We start from the raw sequence: 10,767 nt of genomic DNA on the forward strand, positions 1-10,767 counted from the left end.
ATTTTTCCACACATCACATTTACAAACACAATGAAACCACAAATACAGACAGAGCACAAAATAAATGAAACAACACACTTCAACCTATAACATCTACTATACACTACTAAAAAAAAAAATCCAACTAATACAAAACCCCCTTTACCTACAAGCCCTTACAAATTATGTCACATTTATGTTGACATTATTATTCAAATTACAAATTTGTAACTTACATGCTAATGCAGCACGTTCCTAAAACTGCCATGCAACAATAATGATATATAAATGTAGCATGTCTTACATTAAATGTAGAAGTTAACCAACCTACAATTAACTCAACATTCTAATGATGACCTACAAGCACGCTGTAAAGCTTTAAATGCCATTTCAATTATGACAAATACACTATAGACTGCAGAAACTCAACATACTATTACATTACCACAGCAACCTCTCATTAACAAAACACACAAAGAACCCACTTAATATTACATATTTATTGTTTCTCTTTAACCCAGTGCGCATTTTCCCTGGACATAAACCTGTCAGAGCCATCAAGGCTCTATGTCTGTGTGTGTATATACATATATATACATGTATATATATATATGTGTGTGTGTGTGTGTGTGTGTGTGTGTGTGTGTGTGTGTACATATATATACATGTATATACATATATACATATATATATATACATATGTATATACATATATATATATATATATATATATATATATATATATATATATATATATATATATATATATATATATATATATATATATATACATATTGTTAGCTAAGTAGAAGTCTGTCAATTTAAATAGGCTTAATTATTTAACAGAACATGATATGGATGCAGACATTTAGGCTGTGTGTGGGATAAAACCACTGCACAGTCAAACAGCCACCTAATATTTAGGCTACTTCACAATGTAAAACATGATCAAAATGAGGTAGCTCCATGACATTATGCCGACTTCTTACCTATTTCAAAAAATGTTTGTATATTTCATCTTAAGCTCCTGCCACATGCACTTCTCCCCCACTGCATTGCACCTAAATGAAATAACTTAATAGTCTACTATTCAAACAGTTTTCCTGTAATATTATTGTGATTTAAACTTACGCATTGACCCAACCAGCAGTGTTCTCCCACACCATCTCTCTCTCTTTTGCAGCTGCAGCAGTGTTGCACTTCTTTCTAAAAACATGCTCAAACTCACTATATAAATGCATTAAGATTTCCAATTCAAACAATGTAGTCCCCCGCTTCCCCATTGCTATGGTGACTCGTCGAATCGGCGCTCCATTAATACTGGCTTTTCAGAGTTGTGGCGCACCCGCTTAACTCCGGGTGAAACCACTCCGAGTTGATTTAACCAACTCAAATCAGCCACTGTAAAACCAAAAACGCAGAGTTTTCTATCTATCTCACAATAGATCAAAGTTCAGGATTAAACTCAGAGTTTGTTGAACCTGCTTCGTGAAACAGACCCCTGCAAGCACAATAAACCCTATCCTTTAATCAAGATCTTGTGACCCATGTTGTTACTACAGGAACCTACAACTTCATTCTGTGACATTCATGTACAACTGCATACCTTAATTTCCTCTATATATTTTCAGTTATCACTAACACAGATTTACAAACTACTTGCTGAAAATAAAATGCACAAAACATATAATTAAATTCAATACTTTGACCACCACATTACAAGAGCAAATCAAAAGATGGAATTACTACAACACAAGTTAGAGATGACTGCATATTCACAGTTGAATTATGTAAACTACTGACAAATGAACTAAACTGCCTCTTTCATTTGTATGAAATAAAGAAAAAGGTCATCACCTAGGTCTTCCAATTAAACACCAAGGTCTTGCTCTCTTCTAATTGTGGCAATACAATGACAAAAACACATGCCACAATAATATCACAGGCCCCCTCATGGGTCACCCTGAAGTGATAAATAGGCTTTCAGCAAACCGATGATCATCTACACCTGTACTCTTATCCTACAATGAGCCTGCTAAAAGTTCTGTTGGGAATCAGGGTAGAAGATCATCACTCTGGGTTGACATGGTAACCTCAATCACCCAGCAGAAGGCCATCAAACTCTCCTGCAATGTACAGTGGATACATTACAGTATATTAATGAAGATAAACAAGTCAGTTATATTGTGAAAATCTTTAGGCTGCTGACCACGTTGCAGTCTGTTGCTCACATTAAACTCATCATAAATACTCAGATCATGAACAGACCCAGACCACTTGGCCTCCACATTAGAAATGATGTATGCAGCATCACATATGATCTTGACAGTGCAGAGAATGACAAATGTTGAACTATGATGCAGCCTTTAACATTTTGAAACCATAGTCAATCTACCTGTAGCCTACCTGCACATTTATGCTGTGAATGCACTTCCTACTCACATAATCAGCTTCAGTATGTCAGGCAACTGTGATGGGGATGTGTGTGCCATCTATGCAGCCAATCACACTGGCAAATCCTAAAAGAAATTAAAATTACTAATCCCAATCTGACATTGCAACATGATGTCATTAATAGAATATAATGTAACATTAATTTTACAGATCTCTACATCATTCATCTGCAATCCTGTGGAACTCCTCCTTGATGGCTCTGACAGGTTTATGTCCAGGGAAAACCACAAACATGACTTAAAAACCCTTTCAGGGCCAGGCACACTTTCCTGCCTCGCCTGCACACAGTTGCCTTACTGAAGTACTCTGCATCTCAGACATTATATGAAAAACTTCCATTTGCAAACAACCGCAGTGCAACACACAATATCTGCTGGGATGTCAGAGCATAACTGCAGTTGGTAATGTCACAAATGTAAGGACAGATTAGGTTGTGGATGTAGATTATGAACTGTGATGTAAAACAATACCACTCTAAAAGACATCTATCCAGAAATGCAACATCTATGCACAGTCTGATAACAATCTCCCAAAAAATATTTAATTCTCTGCGCAGTAATGCTGCTCCTTCATCCACTGCACCATTAATCAAAGGACATGACATTTTGACACACAGCAGAACTAGACTTCACAAAAGCTCACCTGCTGACTGAATGAATGACAAAATCAAATAACATGTGGCTGAAAAAGGCCAGAGACAGAGAGTAACTCAAGGTTTACTGAGATAAACCTGGTCCCGACCAGGTTACATTCATAGACTCCGTTACTACAGTAACTAACCAAAAGCTTTACTTACCTCTCTTTCTGAAACAGGCTAGAGTTACCCCTCTGTCTCTAGTTTGAGCTACTTCCCCTTGTGAAACAGAAAACCCTGAGTTTCCCTCATTTCAGGGTTAACAAACTCAGACTTTTCACTAAACCTACTGTTACAAGATTTTTTATATTATCATTAATGATAATATAAAAAACCTTCTAACATTCCCTCCTGTTTGTCATTAATACATTCCTGGTGTCCCGTCCTCCGTGCTGCTGAGCGTCTCTGTGGCCACATGAGCGGAGTCAGGGAGCAGCAGCAGCTCTGTGATTTACTACCGGGACTGAGGGAGCATCTGGATTAACACCACACACCAGATTTTTTATTTCTCTTTTTGTTTTGTTTTTTATTATTATTTTTTTGAATTTTTCTTTTTTTTCTATTTCTGGGCTGAATAAACAACCTGCAGTCATGTCTTGGGGTCGGGATGATGTGAGCAAGCTGACAGAAAGTACCTACAAGGTCAGTGAGACCACAGCTGGTTTGTTTTTATTGTTAACACAGAGAGCAGAAATCAGCGTTTTACAGTCAAGTGAGGCTGGTTTGTTGTCATTTAAGGAAACACCAAAGGTAAAAAAAATATTATAATATATATATATATAGATATATAGATAGATAGATAGATAGATAGATAGATAGATAGATAGATAGATAGATAGATAGATAGATAGATAGATAGATAGATAGATAGATAGATATCATGTTTCAATAAATCTAAATGGTAAATCTAAATCTAAATGTTAAATCTAAATGAGTGAGACCGCAGCTGGTTTGTTTTTATTGTTAACACTGAGGGCAGAAATCAGCGTTTTGTTGTTTGTTGTCATTTAAGGAAACGCCAAAGGTAAAAAAAATATTATAATATATATATATATATATATTTTTTATATATATATATATTTATATATATTTATGTATTTATATAGCTCATGTTTCAATAAATCTAAATGTTAAATCTAAATCTAAATCTTAAATCGTTCGCCAAGTGTAAAGCTAAATGTTTAGAAATTATGCAAATTAGGCAGGTTAACGCCTGTCTTCCACGCCCCTTGCCGTAGCCTCAGCTCACGAAGCCCCGCCCACACCTCCGACTGCGGCTCAGTGGGTGATGCGAGGGGAAGAAGCAGACATGGCGGGCTCGCTCCAATCAGACCAACTCGAGAGGGTGGTTATGGCCGGTGTACGGGCTGCACTTTAGTCCACACCACAAACGGTAAGTGAAGCGGTTGAATTTCAACTCATTAACTCATTCTGGACAGAGTTGCTGTTAACTTAATTAGCCAGACCGACAGGCTAACGTTACCTTTCGTCAGTGTGATGCAAGCAAAGGTTATGTGATTCACATTAAAGATTTCCTGTTGCTGTGTTTGAAAAACGTAAGCTCATTTAATCACTGCTTAGTGGGTACCAGTAGCAACAGTGACCATGCTGGGCTGTGATTAATATGTTAAAATGTAATTTACAAGTAGCTAACGTTAGCTTGATTGCCAGCTAAGGTTTACCTGGTCTTTACAAGTCTAAAATTCCTCCACTTTAGGCCGCAAGTCTAGGAGTTAAGCTACATATAGTTAGATCTCAAATATGTCGGTATTAAATATATTTAATATGTTGTAATATGTATGTTTTTATACACGCAAACCTTTAGTGATTAATGAGAGATCTTTATTTCCATCTGTAAAATCAACCCTGATCCACTTCTAAGTCATCTTGAAATTGATTCATTTATTGATAAGCCAACATTTAGTGTAGTTATTTGAAGTGATTTAAGTGTAGTGACTTGAGACACAATGTAGAAAGAGATATTAACCGAAACAGTGTTTTATAGGTTCGTAAATAATTAACTACTTAAAACTGGATAATTACTTTTGCCCAGTCCTTTAACCAGTCTACCTACCCTGTGTTAGGGACAGGGGCTTTTCCACCACATCTGACATTTTAAATATGGCCCTTTGTTTCAGGTTTCCACACCACAGATACCTCTGGCCGGGCCCTCACGTACTTCAAGTTTTGCCGCGACCACCACGTCACTAAGATCGGTAAGTAAAGCTGTCATATGTGGCCAAATAACGTAATGTAGGACACACTGGAAATGAGAACAGGTTGATATGTTTTGTGCAAATCAGGATACCTGTTGGCAAATTGAATTAAGCCTAGGATTGATTAAAGACGCACTTGATAGAATTAATTTTTTTTATTAATTTTGAAGTTCAACATTGGTCAAAGTAGGTTTATGTGAACAGTGATGTGGATTTTTTTTTTCCTTGGATGGCATATATTTACATTCTGTGTGATACAAAAGCCTCCACATCACTGAATTTCAGCATATAGGCATACTTAATTAGCCAGACCGACAGGCTAACGTTACCTTTCGTCAGTGTGATGCAAGCAAAGGTTATGTGATTCACATTAAAGATTTCCTGTTGCTGTGTTTGAAAAACGTAAGCTCATTTAATCACTTAATTAGCCAGACCGACAGGCTAACGTTACCTTTCGTCAGTGTGATGCAAGCAAAGGTTATGTGATTCACATTAAAGATTTCCTGTTGCTGTGTTTGAAAAACGTAAGCTCATTTAATCACTGCTTAGTGGGTACCAGTAGCAACAGTGACCATGCTGGGCTGTGATTAATATGTTAAAATGTAATTTACAAGTAGCTAACGTTAGCTTGATTGCCAGCTAAGGTTTACCTGGTCTTTACAAGTCTAAAATTCCTCCACTTTAGGCCGCAAGTCTAGGAGTTAAGCTACATATAGTTAGATCTCAAATATGTCGGTATTAAATATATTTAATATGTTGTAATATGTATGTTTTTATACACGCAAACCTTTAGTGATTAATGAGAGATCTTTATTTCCATCTGTAAAATCAACCCTGATCCACTTCTAAGTCATCTTGAAATTGATTCATTTATTGATAAGCCAACATTTAGTGTAGTTATTTGAAGTGATTTAAGTGTAGTGACTTGAGACACAATGTAGAAAGAGATATTAACCGAAACAGTGTTTTATAGGTTCGTAAATAATTAACTACTTAAAACTGGATAATTACTTTTGCCCAGTCTTTAACCAGTCTACCTACCCTGTGTTAGGGACAGGGGCTTTTCCACCACATCTGACATTTTAAATATGGCCCTTTGTTTCAGGTTTCCACACCACAGATACCTCTGGCCGGGCCCTCACGTACTTCAAGTTTTGCCGCGACCACCACGTCACTAAGATCGGTAAGTAAAGCTGTCATATGTGGCCAAATAACGTAATGTAGGACACACTGGAAATGAGAACAGGTTGATATGTTTTGTGCAAATCAGGATACCTGTTGGCAAATTGAATTAAGCCTAGGATTGATTAAAGACGCACTTGATAGAATTAATTTTTTTTATTAATTTTGAAGTTCAACATTGGTCAAAGTAGGTTTATGTGAACAGTGATGTGGATTTTTTTTTCCTTGGATGGCATATATTTACATTCTGTGTGATACAAAAGCCTCCACATCACTGAATTTCAGCATATAGGCATATAGCATATAATTCAGATGTGTTGAATGTTTTAAAAGCAGCATCAGGTTTGTCAAAATGTATATTTAGTATTTTTGTTTTGAAGGTCTGCGAGAACTTTGACCAAAGAAGAAATCATAGGAATAGTATGGGCACATAGTGAGAGGGTGGTCACAACAGCCTACAGACCAATCTACATGAGCTGAGGGAATGTGTGGACGACTGCCCTCTGACAGTTTAGCAGGCGTAGATTCGCTGACAGCACAGACATGCTGTATGTCACTTTTGCCAGCGATGAAGACACCAATGAGGATGCAGAAGACCTTGGAGGCCCCAGACGAGAATTCTTCCATCTACTTGGAAAAGCTGTCCTTAAAGACAGTGGAGCATTTGAAGGTAATCTTTTTTTGCATAAGTGCTGTGTAAAAAAATGTCATAGTATAGCATGTGGCTCAAAAAAGTCATAGTATAGCATGTCATCCAAAAAACGTCATAGTATAGCATGTGGCTCAAAAAACGTCATAGTGTAGCATGTGGCTCAAAAAACGTCATAGTGTAGCATGTGGCTCAAAAAACGTCATAGTGTAGCATGTCGCTGTAGAAATGTCATAGTATAGCATGTCGTTCAACAAAATGTCATAGTATAGCATGTCGTTCAACAAAATGTCATAGTATAGCATGTCGCCCAAAAAATGTCATAGTATAGCATGTCACTCTAAAAACATCATAATGCAGCCTTTAGTCCACAAAACATTGTTTTGTCCTGGCTGTCAGTAGGTGAGGAGCAACACAACAACAGTCCAAACACTGGTTTCCAGAGGGTTAGACAAGTATTTATTTGAAAGAGCAAGTTTACAACAACACAACATGTGAGGGGTTAAAAGCAAATGGGTGTTAGTAAAATAAAAATAAATAAACAGAACTAAAAGTGAACTTCATGTTGACATTGATGGGCATTCCAACCAGGAACAAAGTAAAAGATAATCAATACGAAAAAACACTCTTCCTGTTCACCTCTTAAAACCCAAAAACACACCGCAGTAGCACCCTAAACTAAAACTACCAATGGGTTCTCTGTTTTCCTTTCTGAACAATTCAAAGGTCCCTCTCTATCTCCCCACACATCCACCAACCACTGGAACACATCTCCAAAGTTCTGCTGCCAGCTCAGCTTCCCCTCAGAAGAAGTGCCGCCACCTGCCAGATGAAGGAGCCTTTTGAGAGGCAGCTGGCATCGTGATTGGACTGTACTTTGGTCTGTTCCAGTCCAGCTTCAGCTCCAGAGACGGCAGGCGGGACGAGTCAACGGAGGCTGGATGGACGAAGGCATGAAGCTGAGTACAATCCAGAAAACAACAGAGGAGGAGTGCAGTGGCCCAGGGCCAGAACAAACAGAGTAGCATCGTATGTCTCTTAGAAAACATCATCGTATAGCCTTTGGTATGAAAAAACACCATCATATACATTGTATATTGTACAAATAACAAGTCAAAGGAAAGAGACATACATTGTAGAATTGTAGTAATTGTGGGCTGACTGATTTACTGATTATCAGTATTTTGTTTTTTACCGATTTACGGTAATAAATCAATTTAAAAAAGGCGCTACTTTGGCTCTGAACCTTGATCTACCTGTGGTCGCTCTGTCTTCTGGAGTGATTTGATTGGTTATACGTCACGAATAAAACTCCTTTAACTTAACAACTGTAAACAAAACAAAAACGTATCGACAAAGTTTTCTGTTAAAGTTTGTGTTCTTGTAAGTTTAACTCCAAGATTATAAATACTTTAATTTACTGAAAATGAATATCCAAATGAATATACACTAAATGTTTCACTAATAATCATTATCAGCCTTAAAACCCACAAAACACCCCTCTATACTCGACCACACTTAGTACAGTCCGGTTCCCCCTTCTATAAATCTGCTTGGAATCGTCCACTTCCTGTTTGTCAAAGTGGCCTTCTACCTGGACAGGTTTTGTTGGAGCTCATGCAACAAACATTTTAGGTAACTGCACTTTAATATGGATGGATGACGCTGACTTAGAGTCTGTTTTAATGAGACTGAGTTAAGATGTGCAGCTCTGTCATTAAATAGGAAATTGTTTCTCAGAATTTACAGAGAAAAGTCTGAAATGTTTGCTAGGTTAGCGTCCCACATGTTCTTTGGCTCAGCTAAAGATAACTCTCTCCAACTTCTGGATCTCTTGAGTTGCTTGTTGTTAAAATATCTTGCTAGATTTGCTGAAGCTCAGAAAGTCTGAGATGTTTGTTCAAAATAAGCTCATTCTCACGTCTTATCTGAACTGTCCTCTTTTGTTTGAACTTTCCCTAAACTTAGGAGTTAATAACAGAGCAGCACATCCAGACTCAGTTTCATTTATGTAGAGATTAAACTTCAGTGTCATTCATTGATGTTAAAGTGCAGTTTTTCAAATGTTTGTTGCACATGCTCCCGACCAAACCAGTCCAGGTGGAAGACGATGTGAAGAGAAAGCTCCAGAGGATGAATATCACACATTTACGTTGGAAATAAATGTCCTTTAATTTGACATTGTCATGCAAATGATGTTCAAATCTTTGTTGAGTGTTTTGTTGATGTTGGTTTTGACACTCGGCCCCAAAGATTAAAACCTTTTACGGCTCACAAGCTGCAACAATTCACACATTATCAACTATCTTTCTGACTAAACTAAGATAAAAAGTGAAAAACTGCCTGATTCCTGCATCATGAATGTAAATCTTTTTGGTTTTTATGACAGTAAACTTAATATATTTGGGTTTGACATTTTATAAACCAAAACAATAAATGAATTACTGGAGAAAACAATCAACAGATTAATGGACAAAGAAAATGTGTTTTCCAACATATATGGCTGAATTACTCCAACATTAGAAGATACATACAATTTTAATTCAATTTTATTTATATAACGCCAATTACAGGTCAAATTGTCTCAAGACACTTTATTTTTATATTTTTTGTCATATTTAAAATATGACAAAGTAAGAAATTTAAACCTCTTGACTAATCCAATTTATTATTTGGTTTTTAAGAGACTAATGGACAACTAAAATAACTTTCTCCACTAAAACTAATAAACATGAGGTCAAATAGAAGGAACAGTTTTAAATACTGCAGTCCCACGATGACAAGAATAAAGTTTGTCAACAAAAACTAAATCTGCTGGTGGATTCCATTAAAGTCCTAATAAATGATAATAAAGTGTGATACTAAAGGTTTGTGGTGCTAAAAATGTCAAAGATATCAAGTTGAACATCTGGATGGAGGTTGATAAAAGTTGACCTCCCTTCATTTCTCTGGCGCCGACTCCATGGATTTTATGGATAGTGGTTAAAGACCTGCTCTTCTAGTCGTCTTCCTTCTAGTCGCTGTAAAAAGTCAGTCCATCCTGGCCGACTTCAACACCTCTTCATGACAACTTGTTCTGCCTCTGACCTGGTGGAAACTCCAGAAACTCGGGAAAACCTGTGGAGACTCGAAGAACTCGTGGAGACTCGAAGAACTCGTCGGGCGGGGGAAGGTGTGGTGGGCTGGTGGGGGGAGGTGGGGGAGTAGAGGGGGGAGGCCGCCACCCACCTCCCCGCCTACTCTCCGCCCTGACTCCACCCAGACTCCGCCTTGGCTCCACCCATGTGGTCACTTCAGAAACTACGATGTCAAAGGGACGACGAAATTATTTCTTTTTATCTGATCTGTAGCTCAGTGAGTTAAGGATTTGCCTATGGAGCTGCAGGTCGCTGGTTCAAGACCAGACCCTTCTTAAGTTTTATCAAAATCCTGACAAAGACAAAGAAAGAAAACTGCCGGTGGCGGGTCTTGAACCTGCGACCTTCCACTCTGTAGTCTGCTCTTCTTATCCCCCTGAGCTACTCGCTCAGATACTAATTCTTCTTTTTTTTTGCGCATTTATCATCTAGTTTTTGTCATTTTCGAGTTTTTTTTTTAACTCGAGTCTCGTCTCGACCGTTTTTCTCAGGAGGTTGGACTTCAGCCTTTGAGCT

The 10,767-nt window shown here is 37.6% G+C and overlaps 1 long non-coding RNA gene across 1 annotated transcript; it reads left to right on the top strand.

Moving 5' to 3' along the window:
- The first annotated feature begins 4,423 nt into the window (after positions 1-4,423).
- Positions 4,424-7,088, top strand: LOC118470796 (uncharacterized). Its single transcript, XR_008602432.1, has 3 exons — positions 4,424-4,460; positions 6,389-6,466; positions 6,846-7,088. It is a non-coding gene; the product is annotated as an uncharacterized LOC118470796 (long non-coding RNA).
- The last annotated feature ends 3,679 nt before the right edge of the window (positions 7,089-10,767 follow it).

Source organism: Amphiprion ocellaris, chromosome 1 (assembly GCF_022539595.1).
Source record: "Amphiprion ocellaris isolate individual 3 ecotype Okinawa chromosome 1, ASM2253959v1, whole genome shotgun sequence".
Classification (NCBI taxonomy): Eukaryota; Metazoa; Chordata; class Actinopteri; family Pomacentridae; genus Amphiprion; species Amphiprion ocellaris.